General features: G+C 39.0%; 1 protein-coding gene across 10 annotated transcripts in view; it reads right to left on the bottom strand.

Annotated features, from left to right (window-relative positions):
* The window catches only part of PLEKHA5 (pleckstrin homology domain containing A5), a 256,011-nt gene extending 245,468 nt beyond the window's left edge, over positions 1-10,543 (bottom strand). For 3 of the 10 annotated variants that reach the window (XM_045288457.1, XM_045288459.1, XM_045288458.1), the window contains exons 1-2: positions 10,484-10,543; positions 8,982-9,039 (exon numbers count right to left, since the gene is read on the bottom strand). The gene's annotated coding sequence lies outside the window, so the exon portion shown is untranslated. The remainder of the gene's footprint in view (positions 1-8,981; positions 9,040-10,483) is intronic. The other 7 variants (XM_045288466.1, XM_045288465.1, XM_045288467.1 and 4 more) reach the window with 5 other exon arrangements.
* Between the last annotated feature and the right edge of the window lie 341 nt (positions 10,544-10,884).

The raw sequence follows: 10,884 nt of genomic DNA, 5'->3' as shown, positions 1-10,884 counted from the left end.
GAGTTTCTGAGAAAGTAACTCTTTACAAGAGTAGAAAGCCCAGTCTTTCTCTTGCGGAGTGGCTGGTAGTTTCCAACTGCTGACCTTGCAGTTGGCAAGACCACTCGCAAGATACCAGGGCTCCTGGCTAACAGGAAAGACGCATGTAAACAATCAATCTCACAGCATCTGACCCTCATGAGGTCCACTTCCTCCTCTCATGTTTGTCATACATCTTATCTATGCCACTTATAGAGGCTTCAGTAATATTTCCTATTCTCCTAAAAGAACTCTCTAGGGTTCAACTCCAGTCTGAACTGCGAAAGAGTCTAAATGGAAGTGGGATGGTCAATGGCAAGGTCTTGAGGCTAGTCTGTTGTCTCCCAAGAGGCCGCATGGGGCCCCACAATTATCTGACCATTTTTACAGGATTGGGTTGTATAGTCAGCCTCTGAGCAGATCCCATTTATCCCTCTGCGTAGACTCAGAAAACCAAAACTCATCAAAGTGCTGATTTAATCATTTAAACTACTGTAGAAAATGTCACATGGATGAAATAAATTTCAAAAACAGTTGTTATAAGGCTTTAAAAATTATTGTCATCCAAAAGAATTAATTCTATCTACAAATATTTACTGAGCATCTAGTATGAGAAATGTTAAAGCTAAGGAACAAAAACACAGCCCTGAGCAAGCCAGCCTTTCGTGAAGCTTTGCTACCATCTGGAGTGCGGGGAAACAGGCATCAAATACGAATTTCTTTGGTTCTAACATGTACTTTTAAAATGTATCAATGTTTTTAAAGAAATGATCAAAGGGCTTATTTAATAGGCTCAAGTGTTTCTACCCTCCCCAACAAAAAGCTGTTATTTAAAAAAATAGTTTAACTTAAAATTGCTGGCAGCGTAGAAAGAAATACAGTAATTACACAATTAAATATCTGATCATAATCCTGTTGAGAGCCACGAAGAAATGTAAGTCCCATGGCAAAAAGAATTTTGTCTTGGGTAAGGGTCTCCCACGGCACCCTAAAATCTGGCCAACACAGAACTCGGCTGAGTCTTTCAAAGGGTGAGATCAGAATGAATGTTTCCTTTGCTCACTTCTGTAATATCTCTGAGGAGCAAAGTCCTCACATCTACCAAGGAGGCCTGCACAGGATCTCGCCTTACTTCTCAGATTTCATTCTTTCTCCCCACATTCATTCTCGTTCCGCAAACAGCCCACCACGTGGGTCTTGCTTAGCTGACTGTTGACCTGGTCTAGGTGTGCTCATCCCCAGTGAATCTACTGCTGTTCGAATTTCCAAGACTTTCAATCCTGACAAGAGGAGACAGCCCCTCCTTCTCCCATAGAGTGGCTGGTGTGCTTGAGGCACCGATCTTTCCATTAGCAGCTCAATGCTTAACCCACTGTACCATCCAAGCTTTTTGTTTTTTCCAGTAGCACTTGTAGGTCTTATGTACTAAAATTTAATTGTTTAGTTTATCTGACATTCTCTCACCCACTCTCTAAAAGAAGTGGGGTTTGGGATCCATTATGCCTACTAATACATCCTAAGCATTAAAGGCATATGAGATGCAAACACACCGCCAACTGTTGCGGCAGTCTTTCTTTTTTCTAAACTCCCATCCCGACTAAGCCCAAATCCTGACTCTTTCTTTAGATACATCAATTTCACTGTGTGTGGTTGGGACTCAAGGTCACCTTCCAGGTGACTTTACTTTTTTTTTTCTGTGGTTCACTTTGGGGAGGTTTCTGACCTTAATTTTCAGAGGGAGACTAATTTCCCTTATATCTAAAGTTTGTGAGAAAGATGTCTCCACTCACTCACTCACTCACTGCCGCTGAGTTGATGCCCACTCACAGCACTCTATAGTAACCACCATATTCATAATATACAGCCAAAAATGATGTGCATTTCAGAGCATCCATCAGTGTAATTATATAGTTGTGTTTACTTTATTATCTTCTCTCCCACTAATTCAACTATAAGCCCTTTAGAGCAGGACTCATATCTGTTTCTTTCATAAACCCTAAAATGCTTGGCACACAGTAAAATACCCCATACTTGGTGAATGAATATGAAATCCCCTGCCTGGATGTATGTCTAGGTTAAGTGGTCTTTAGGTACCTGAGATAAATTTATTTGTTTGTTTGCGTTAAGAGGAGAGAGGGGGAAGGCTAAATTTACTTATGCACAGAGTGGCATCAAAGAAACAGTTGGGAGAACATTATTAGAAAAGCCAGATGTGGGCTACCTAAATATTATGTCCTCTCAAGAGGCTTGGAAACCAAAGTTATCAACACCCCCAGCTAGAGCTCCCGCCATCTCTTCCCAATTTAGGGCATGGGCACCATTGGTCTTGTGGCCACTCTGATAGGAAAACTTGGAGTAGCTTCTGACCTCTTTTTCTCTGTCAACCTCCCAGCTCAGCAGGACTACTAAGACCTGTCAACTCCTCTTTAATATCTTTGATCAGTGGCCTCCTTTCTTTCCATTCCTGCTGTCACCACCAGCTAACTTGGTCCAAGCAACTAACGAAGGTCTAGATCAGGACAACAGATTCCGAATGTCTTCTCCATTCTAGCCTAGTCCTTTCTAATCCATGCTGCCTATATTAAAATCTCCCTAAAGCCTTTATGTTATTAATGCTATACAACAAACAACTGCAATAGCTTGCCTAAAAAGTAAAAGCCTCAGTCTGACCCTTGAAGTCCAGGTAACAGATGGCTTAGTCTTCAACAGTATACTTAGTCTTTGTGGTAGTTCCATAATCTGGTGTCAATTTGAGACTATTAAGAGTGAAGGGGTGGAGTCTAGTCTGTCAATCAGGCTGCAGCTTGAAGACCTCATTTGGAGACAGGAAGGTGATAAATAGCTCACTGGAGGCCAGACCCACACACTCTCTGCAACATATTCCTATTGACAAGCCACATGGAGCTACACTGATGGAGCCAGATCCCTGGAGTTGGAGGAGCCCCATAGAGACCCACAGCAGCACTGAGATGCTTCCACTCCACTGGATCCACAAGATTTTCCACCCACTAGCCTGTGATCTTCCTGCATTCAGCGTCGCTGCATGTGTTGTCAGAGTCTGAAGAGGAATTTATAGACTAGTATTGGACCTATGGGCTAATGTCAGACTTATGGACTTGAGTGGATTGGGCTGGATGTTTTCTCAATATACAATAGCTCTTTTATATAAAGCTCTTTCTTATACACATGAGTGTCTATGGATTTGTTTCTCTAGTCCACCCAGACTAGCACAGGCTTATCTTCCACGATCCCAGCATAGTCTAAATTAACATCACAGACCAGCTAGATAGTTACTCCCCACACACATTGTACATGTTTCCACCCCATGGACTTATCCTACCAGTCATTCATATCCATCCATCTGAACCCCACCCATCCACCCCATTTAGGCTAACTTCTACCTCTTTCAGAACAGTACAACCTAATCACTCCTTATGATTCCAACTGGTAAACTAGTGTCGTTTTTTCACATCATTAACCCCAACTTACATATACACAAATCATGTAAATTTTCACCGTTAGCCTGAACTTACACAGATGTTATATAAAAATGAAAACATCACAGGAGAAGAGCAATTGCTATAAATGCTAGAAAACTCTTACTTTCATTAGTTTTCATCTCTCAAAGGATAGAGAAAGATAGAAAGGGTATTTACATCAGAACAATCTTCAGGGCTTTGACTCTTCTCTTTCAAATCTTTACTTCCTCCCCTCTTTCCTAAATATCCATTAACTTTTAGAGTAAGAAGAAATGGACAAAGGGTCTATCCGGATTTTTTTAAAAAACAACTAACTAAATGCCATAGAGTTCATTTTAACTCATAGCATCCCTATAGGAGAGGGTAAAACTGCCCTCATAAATTTCTGGTACTAACTCTTTATGGAAATAGAAAGCTCCATCTTTCTCCCATATTTGGGACCTTAACCCTGGCAATTCTAAATGCACTATCATTGAAACACTATTTTTTATTATGAACTTTCAATATGTCACAGCGTAGTTTACTTTCCCGTTTAAGTGAAAGTCCATCCTCAAAGTACATGGTTGTCCCATTTGTTTAATACCTGCCTGTCCACTGGATTGTAGGTCACAGTAGAGCAGGACCCCTGCTGTGTGTGTTCCCTAGTCAGTTCCCAGGCACTCCTGAGTGCATGTAATGGGCTGTCCAAGCCCTGAGACACTGTTAATGTAAGTCTAGAAGACAGTTTTTGGGGGGGAGTTAAGTAACCTTTTGCTTGTGGTTTGGCTTATTTGTTTTAATCACTGTACACCTCTAGTCCCAAGCAATCAATTTACAGAAAGACATGCTGTATATACTGCCTTGTACTTTTAGGCTCAGAGAAAGAAGGGAAGACCAGGAAAAAGACCTAAGATAAAAACATTCCAGTACCAAATAATATTAGTTAGCAAATGTACCATAATGTAATCTAATATTCTTATTATTTTAGGTCCCCTACCTTCACTCATATTTTGAATTGTGGTGGTACTATATAAGGAAACACTTGCAGCCTTAAGTGAGTATTCCATACTAGAATTCCTCTAGCTGCAGATCTCTTTTAAATGGTCAGCACACATAAGACCCAGCTATCACAGATACTGAAATGGAGCCTCATTAACCAAACCCACTGCCATCGAATTAATCTGACTCACAGCGAATCTACATAGAGCTTCTGAGATTGTAAATCTCAGCACACAACCTCATTCTTCTCCATTGAAGAACCTGGTAGGTTTGCATCACTGATCTAGAAGCTAACGCTTATCCCACAGTGCCACCAGGGTTTCTTTGAATATCTCATTAGTCAAGATCAAATACTGTTCTATTTTGCATATCTAAGGCATAGTTCAATTTTCAGAACTTAAAATTTAAGTTAAGAAAAAAGCACTATGAAAATATATTCTTACAAAATTTACATGATTTCAGTAACCTACAGAAATATTTTTTGATCTCCAATCCTGCCAGATAAGACAATGACCTCTAAATATTAAGAACAAAGTGTCTCACTACTTAGAGAACCTTGTTTTAGGATTTACTTGGCAGTGTGAGTTTACCCTCTTAGAGCTGTGAGGCATAAAAGGATTGTCAATGACACATCTATTGTTAGCTGCCATGACCTGTCATTATAGAATCATTAAGCACCATTTTCAAGGAATAAGCAGAAAGTTCTTTCAGTTTTAAATATACACAATAACCTTCTATACTGGATAGGCTAACTGACTTGATTGCTAATAAGAATATGGGATATTTAAAGCTATCCTTCATAAGTCAGAAATACCAATAAACTTCCAACATTCCTTACAGAAATAAATTGTATGAGTGAATCTTTAACTATAGGAACTCAATAAACAAACTCAATCTCTATATCTGGGGTCCTCAAACTTTTTAAACAGGGGCCAGTTCACTGCCCCTCAGACCTGTTGGAAGGCCGGACTATAGTTTTAAAAAAAACTATGAACAAATTCCTATGCACACTGCACATTATCTTAATTTGAAGTAAGAAAACAAACGGGGCAAAAACACCCGGCGGGCCGGATAAATGTCCTCGGCGGGCCGCAGTTTGAGGACGCCTGCTCTATATGCATGGACACACATAATAAAATGGAGGCTGGCTAGCTTAAAAAACAAAATTCCAAATTCCCTGCCATCCAGTCAATTTCAAAAAGTTCCTAAAGTAAACAGATTATCCAACTCAGCCTTCTGTACCACTCAGGTCCTTTGTTGACACTAGCACTGTGTCTGTTTCCATGAAGTTCTGAAGGAAGATGATTTTGTATACAGATACTTGACAGGGAGATGTAAGCATAAAACACAGCAAACAGAAAGAAAGCAAGCACATCCAGCGATGGCACTTCCCGTATGGCTGTCCCCACAAAGCTTAAAGGGAGAGAATAAAATAGTTATTTAAAATACAAAAGCCAAGCAAGCAGCTTCCCATACTTCCCACATCATTTCTTCTTAGCATTCATTTTTTAGGTTCATTATTTTGTAGAATACTGAAAAATCAAAGAACACTATAGGATCCAAAGAAATTAAGAAATGGGTTGAAATTGTCTTTTGCAGTTGGCCAAAATTGAAGTTGTGAAGATTAAACTCCAAAATCAAGATCACAACCCAGCTCTCCTGGATCTTTCTCCCTATATTACCCACACAGATGCAAATGGCAATACCAAAATTTTAGCCAGAGATGAATCCTTTTGGCCACACGCCATTTTAAATTACAACCAGCATTTGTTCAAGAGAGAAATGATGAGAGTTAAATGGACTTTACTTGGTCAAAAAGAAGCAATTCAAGTTCTTTGGGTCTCCCTTCTTGCTATGGGGCCTCTTGGAAACAAAAGAGGAAGAAACGAAGGAAGGTCAACTGGCAGTGTCTTTATTGCCCTTCTATATTCCCATTTCCCATGTGAACAAAATCCACTCTGGTCACCACGTCACCTCCTTTTCTTCTAGGTTCATCAACAACCTTTCTTCAGCTAAGAAAGAATAATGAAAACCATTTATCCACCAACCTTCATCACTTTTCCTACTTCACACTCCTATCTTTTCTCTCCTCTGAAGAGTCTAAATATAGTTCATGTCCCTGCTGTTTCTCATCTCGCTGTCTTTGGGCATGTCACTGTCGTTTTATTATGTGTATGTGGTGTGACAATGGAAATAATAGTTCTCCTGCCTACTTCCCATGATTGAAATGAGACTTAGACGCCATAACGAATGTGCAAGCACATTATAAATCACAACGTTCAAGATTCAAGTAATGTTTCTACCATAGTACAATGATCAAACATCACTAATTGCCCATAGTTATTCACGTAAGCAAAAAGTGTCTAAGAAATTGTAGCCCACATGTAGCTACTCTTGAAAGAAATTAATTTTCTGCCAAACTCTGAAAGGTAAAACTGTACACCTGACACTCAGCCACTCATATTCTTCGATGTTTAATTACTTAAAAATTAGTTAAAAATATATAAACTATTATAACTGGTTTTGTAACATTTTAAAAATGATGGCTATACTTTTAAAAGTTAAAGTAAATTTATTATTTATTTCTAAATATTTTTAATAGTTCTAAATATCATACTAATTATTATGAGCAACTTACTTATGCTTGGCACTCAGTTAAAATATGATTTGTTTAGGTCAACCAAAAAGAAAATCTTATTAAATTAGCTAGTAAAACAAATCAAGATTCCGTTTTCTAATAATTTAATTCTAAATGAAAACCTAAAACATTCAGCCCGACAGAATACTATCTAAGAATGTACACTCCGATAAAATGGAAAATCATATTGAAAAGTCTAGCTTCACTCTTTATTCCATAAAGCCAAACCAGAAAACCCAACTCACTGCCATCAAGTCCATGCTGACCCTAGTGTCCCTATAGGGGGAGACTTTCATCCCCGCCAACGGAACAACGGAGGGTTTTGAACTGCTGACCTTGCTTCAGCTGGCTACTGTGCGACCACTGTCACGGGGCTGCTTCTGTAGGCCAGTCAGGCTTGATGCACAGTAGATGAAAATGGTCTAGCTTAATTCAGAGTACAAATACATTTCAAAAAAGCATCGCTTTTCATCTCAATACCAACTTGGTTTAATTCAGAATGAAAATAATACTAGGGTAATAGCTGGTGACACTAAGTTTTTTTATACGTGTATTTATATTTTGGGCCACCTAATAACACATAAAGGTCTTCAATAAAAGACAACCAAAAATTACCCAGCAGAGGATCACATCATGACATTGCTGTCCCTATAATACCTACATTCTCTATTCCTACATCTGAAAAACAAGTACTCTTCATGCCTATTAAAGACTCCCTGACATTTTATATAGATATCCTTGCAAAGAAGAAAAAATGTCTTAACTATACAAGTATAACTTAGGGAAAGTATGGCAAGATCTTAAAAATACCACTCAGTTAAAAATAACTTAAAAGACCTAATAAAATAAAGGTAATTTTTACCAGTGCATGTTGTTATTAATAAACTATTTAACTCTCAATCATATCTCATATTTAAACACCAACTTTCAGGCCTCCATTCTTTCAAAACTAAACAAATTTTAAGTCAACAATGGCGCCCTATCCCCCACCCGCTCCACACACAAAAAGCTCCCAAACCAACAAGCTCTTCAATAAATTCCACTTCCAATGTAAAACAAAAATAAAGCCAACAAAAATAAATCCACCTTTATTTTCCCTTGGGGGTACACTCTCCCTGCCCATAATGTAGATTTCAAGCATTTGTCACCAACTATTACCAAGTTAATTTTGAACAGAAATTAGTTCGATACTCTGTAGAATGATTTTTAAGGTCAATACTGGTCATATTTCTTCTGAAAACTCTGTTCAAAGTCTTATTCAAACACAAACATCCCAGTAAAACATGCTGATAATATTTAGATTGAAGCCAAAATACAAGCAACGCTACAATGAATACTTTTATAATATTCCATATATTTTTGTTTTTATTTTCCACTCAGTTGCTGTTCATAAGTCTATACCTAGGGTTACGTCACTTCTGATACTTATTAATAGACCAGGTGAAAATACATTGGAAAAATATTCACGTTTTTTAAAAAGATTGAAAAATTAAAAATAAAAGATTTTTTATTTTTATTTTAGTAGCATAACTAAAATATTAATCTTGTTTGACTTTTATTAGCATATATAATGCAGGATCAAAAACTGTTAAGACCATATAGCTAAAAGCAAATGACTATAATGCACCAGTACCCAGGGTCATATACTGATGCCAAAACTGATCTCAATTCCAAAATAATCAGTGCCCAGACAAATGACATAAAAAAATTAATTATCATTTTTTCTCTCAAATTCTAACATGATATAAAAACATAAGAGTCTGTACTACATGAAAAGCCTTTAAAAAACACATACGTACGTCTATAACTCTTCAACTAAAGATTAATAACAGCATTCAAATTACCAACGAAGAAAATAAAAAACTCACTTTATATAGTATCTTGCACCTTCAAAAGTATATGCTTCTTCCCAGCCAGTAGGCAAATCTAAAGAACACATATATATCGTAATTAGTATTATTTGAGTAAGATAGCAAAATATAAGTTTGATCTCCTCTTAATCATAGCTTTCATATTTAGTTATTTTCATTTGTTAAGTAGATCTTCTCATTTTAAAAGTGTTATATAGGTAATAAAATTGGTAGCATCATTTTTTAGAAAACGGTTACTTGAAATGTAAGGTGACCAGAAAAGCGCCAGCAATATTAGAAATCATCTGACCTGATTAAAATCGTTAATAATCAGGGTGGCGTGAAACCATGCTCTGGCATTCATAAAACACACAAGGAAGCCTTCTAATCCCAGGTAAAATACCCATGAACTGCTGGTAAAAAAGCAAGACCTGTGTGTGCATCAAAGCCTTTTCTTAGGTACATACTTAAGAAGTACTTCTCAAATGTATCAACTGTCACCGATGACAAAGAGCTTCCTCAATACTCAATTAGGGGGGAAAAATCTGACACTGCCTACTTGTTCTTGTGTGTTTCTAGAGGAGACTTTAAAAAGATGTGAAGTTTCAAGTAATAAGCCTGTAAATGATCAGGAGCATACATGCTGCATATTACTTTTGGTTAGAAGTCAAGTGCTCAACTATTTGTGCTACTCAGGGACCTGAGCATATTACTTTTAAATGACAATTGGTTGGGATTTAATCATAGCACCACTCGAACAGAAAAGCCATTAGTGTGCATACAAAGCCACAAAGTCAAAGCAAAATAAACCAACACGCCAAAAAAAATCAGTGTCAAATTATATGGGGAATACATGTTTTTCCTCGATGTGAATATTATCAATTCTGTGGAGCAAGTTTTAAAACACATTTATATTACACATTAAAAAAACAAGCATGGAAAAAAATTCTGTAGGGTGATTTGGCTAAATAACTTAAAAATCATATTGTCTTTTATGAATGAAATTGATTACTACCCACCAAGGAAAGGGGGTCCTCAGAGGTGAAATATGTACACAAAATACTGATAAGGCATGTTAAACTCAAAGACTGACCAGACTTAAGAAATGTGGTGTATCAGAAATGCTTTTTAAAGTGTAATTTCATCAGGCTTGCTACACCAGCCTTCCCCTTCCTCCTCCACCTTTTCAACAAATTTGGAGATATTAGTCACTTCCCTGAACTGCATTAACAGAAAAAAAAAAGTCAGGCTTGCTCAATATCCTGGCAGCTTAAAGGGATTCAAAGAACCTGGGAGTTCCAGAGCAACTATGGTGGAGGCAGCCCCAAGGACTGCAGACGCCGAGCTCACCTCCACCTGAACTACGCTCACGCTTTCCCAAACGCTGGGAAGAGGGAGCCAGTAAGCGAGCCCATGCTCCGTTTCAAAGACAAACAAGTTTCCCGAATGTAAACAAAGATGACAAAAGAAAGCCAGACCAGCAGGAAAGCCACCAGCAACCCTTCTCCAGCTCAACTCACATTCAGAATCCAAACAAGCCACGAAAGACACCCGAGAATCCCGTGGCCTCCAATTCGGGGGCAAGTGCCCCAACACAGGACGCCCCTCCGCACGGTCCGTGCAACCGCGGTGCGGCCGCCGGAGACTCGGAATCCCGACCGCCGGCAACGGCAGCTGCAAACGCCGCCTCCGACGCGGGGGGCTCCTCCCGCGGCGGGAGGGAAAGCGCTCCACGTTCCCGGAGCTGATCCCAGTCGCTGGGAAGATCGCAGCGCCCCCAAACTCCGCTCCCGCCCCCTCCCCTTCTAGCCACCTCCCCACAAGTCCCACCTAGAGGAGGAGGCAGCTGCACGGTGGGAGGCAGCTCGCGGGGAGGAGGGAGAGGTTATGGCTACATCATCCCGGCGGACGAGTGGCAGGG

This window comes from Echinops telfairi, unplaced genomic scaffold, assembly GCF_000313985.2.
Source record: "Echinops telfairi isolate 266 unplaced genomic scaffold, ASM31398v2 ScPeMD7_21;HRSCAF=78, whole genome shotgun sequence".
NCBI classification, from domain to species: Eukaryota; Metazoa; Chordata; class Mammalia; order Afrosoricida; family Tenrecidae; genus Echinops; species Echinops telfairi.
The sequence above is the reverse complement of the archived record's forward strand: the minus strand, read 5'-3'. Positions and strand labels throughout refer to the sequence as shown.